Below are 2,516 nucleotides of genomic sequence, written 5' to 3'. Positions count from 1 at the left end.
CATTGGAGTTCACACGTTTGGGAAATTTCAGGGTTTAGTATGAAATATCTGAATTCACATCTCCTTTGAAGCTCTTAGGGCCAGAGAGCACTATGAGAGAAAACCCATAATCCCATTCTCTCAGAAGAGTCCGATATAAACCAGTGAAATGTGATTCATTCCAGAATATTTTCCACTTGGCGGGCTGGTGGTGGAAGAAGAGTTTTCTGAGGAGGAAGCTACGAGTCAAGAGCTCAGTGAAGATTGAGAAGGCTCTCTCAGAGGCAAGACAGATTCAACTTGGTGCTGTCTCTGGAGACTGAAGAAAGCAAACGCAGAGGCTGAAGGACAAAACATTTGGATTTGGAGACATTGGATTAAGACGTCGGGGGAGTAGTGCAACAGCCCAGAGCAGGGGGACGGAGCCGGGAGGAGCGGGAAAAACCCAGTCGAGCCGTGGGAATCGTATCCCTGCCTGTTAAGCCACAGCAGATGAGATGCATCGTGACTCTTGACCACTGGACTGTAAGGTTTATGTAGGTAACCTTGGTAACAATGGCAACAAGACTGAATTGGAGTGAGCTTTTGTATATTATGGGCCACTCCGAAGTATGTGGGTTGCAAGAAATCCTCCCGGCTTTGCTTTTGTTGAATTTGAAGATCCCAGAGATGCAGCTGATGCTGTTAAAGAACTAGATGGAAGAACACTTTGTGGTTGCCAAGTAAGGGTGGAACTGTCGAATGGGGAGAAAAGAAGTCGCAATCGTGGTCCTCCACCTTCCTGGGGTCGTCGCCCACGGGATGATTATCGGAGAAGAAGTTCTCCACCCCGTCGAAAATCACGAAGAAGAAGCTTTTCTTGCAGCCGGAGCAGATCCCTTTTAAGAGATAGAAGAAGAGAGAGATAGATCACTGTCACGGGAGAGAAATCATAAGCCTTCTCGGTCCTTTTCCAGGTCTCGCAGTTGCTCTAGGTCAAATGAAAGGAAATAGAACATCGGCCTTCAAGAGGAGTGATATACAGGAAGTAGCCCTTCATTGACAGGAGCACGTACAGAACATTACAAGTTTTGTTTGAGCCTTCATAAGCTCAGTGCATTTTTAAAATGTTTTGGCTGTTAAAATTTGTTTATTGTCTTGTTAACAGTGACACATGTAGAGATGTGTATCTGTGTGCTTTAAAACAGATCATATAAGGCATGTAATATCAAGAATTTGTTAACTTTATTAAAATTATTGGCTTTGTCCTTTGAACCTAATCTATATCATTGATCAACTAGTCTATTTCTTAGCCAATACCAGATGGTTTTAGTAACCACTGCTTTATAATATAATTTTAGATCTGGTACAGCTAGGCCACCTTCAATAATTTTTTTTTTTTCATTAATTCCCTTGAAATTCTTGACCTTTTGTTTTTCCATATGAACTTTGTTGTTATTTTTTCTAGGTCATCAAAATAGTTTTTGGGGAGTCTGATTGGTATAGCACTAAATAAATAGATTAGTTTAGGTAGTATTGTCATCTTTATTATATTTGCTCGCCCAATCCAAGAGCAGTTAATATTTTTCCAGTTGGTTAGATCAGACTTAATTTGTGTGGAAAGTGTTTTGTACTTTTGCTCATAAAGTTTCTGATTTTCCCTTGGCAGATAGATTCCTAAATATTTTATACAATCAGTAGTACTTTAAATGGAATTTCTCTTTGTAACTCTAACTGTTGGGTTTTGTTAGTGATATATAAGAATGCTGATGACTTTTGTGGGTTTATTTTGTATCCTTCTCCAGGCCTTTTTACATTCACCCTGCTGATTGTTTCTTATACAACAATGATATTCCATTACATTCACAAACCATCATTTATTTAGCCATTCCCCAACTGATGGGCATCCACTCAGTTTCCAGTTTCTTGCCATTCCACAAAGGGTCGCTACAAGTATTTTTCCACATGTTGATCCTTTCCCCTTTTATATGATCCCTTTGGGATACCAACTAGGGATAGGCTTTTAACTATTTTCATTCTTGTCATTTTGATAAGTAGAATAGTTCTCTCTGGGGGAGAAGGTAGGTTTCTGGGGAAGGTTTTCTTGGAGGCAGCCTTAGTATCAGTTCAGATCAATAATTACCCCAAATGCAGCCAGTTGGTAAAAATACAAATGTTTATTTCTCCTTCCAAGTCTTGTCTCTTTCCTTGGGCCCGGATAGCTACATTCTTACAGGCCTATCTCTCTGCTCCATTCCAAGAGCTCCCTCTGAATGTCTCCAAATCCAAAGGTTTTGTCCTTCGGCCTCTGCCTCTGCTCTCTTCAGCCTCCAGCCAGAGCAAAGATGGAATGAATCTCTTGTCTCCTTCACTTGGGGCTCGGCTAGCTTTTTGGAGAGATTTTCAGACCAGCTTGGTCTCAGTCGGGGAAGTGCAGGAGCCCAGCCACCACAGAGAGCCTTCTCAATCTTCACTGAACTCTCCACTTGTAGTTTCTTCCTCTCAAAACTCTTCTTCCGCTACCAGCCAGCTAAGTGGAAAGCTCAAAATATTCCATT

The 2,516-nt window shown here is 41.4% G+C and overlaps 1 pseudogene; it reads left to right on the top strand.

The window, feature by feature from the left end:
• Positions 1-476: 476 nt before the first annotated feature.
• LOC127552371 (serine/arginine-rich splicing factor 3-like) lies at positions 477-972 on the top strand (annotated as a pseudogene).
• The last annotated feature ends 1,544 nt before the right edge of the window (positions 973-2,516 follow it).

The sequence above is a fragment of the Antechinus flavipes genome, chromosome 2, assembly GCF_016432865.1.
Source record: "Antechinus flavipes isolate AdamAnt ecotype Samford, QLD, Australia chromosome 2, AdamAnt_v2, whole genome shotgun sequence".
In the NCBI taxonomy this organism is placed as follows: domain Eukaryota; kingdom Metazoa; phylum Chordata; class Mammalia; order Dasyuromorphia; family Dasyuridae; genus Antechinus; species Antechinus flavipes.
This window is presented reverse-complemented; position numbering and strand designations above follow the sequence as displayed.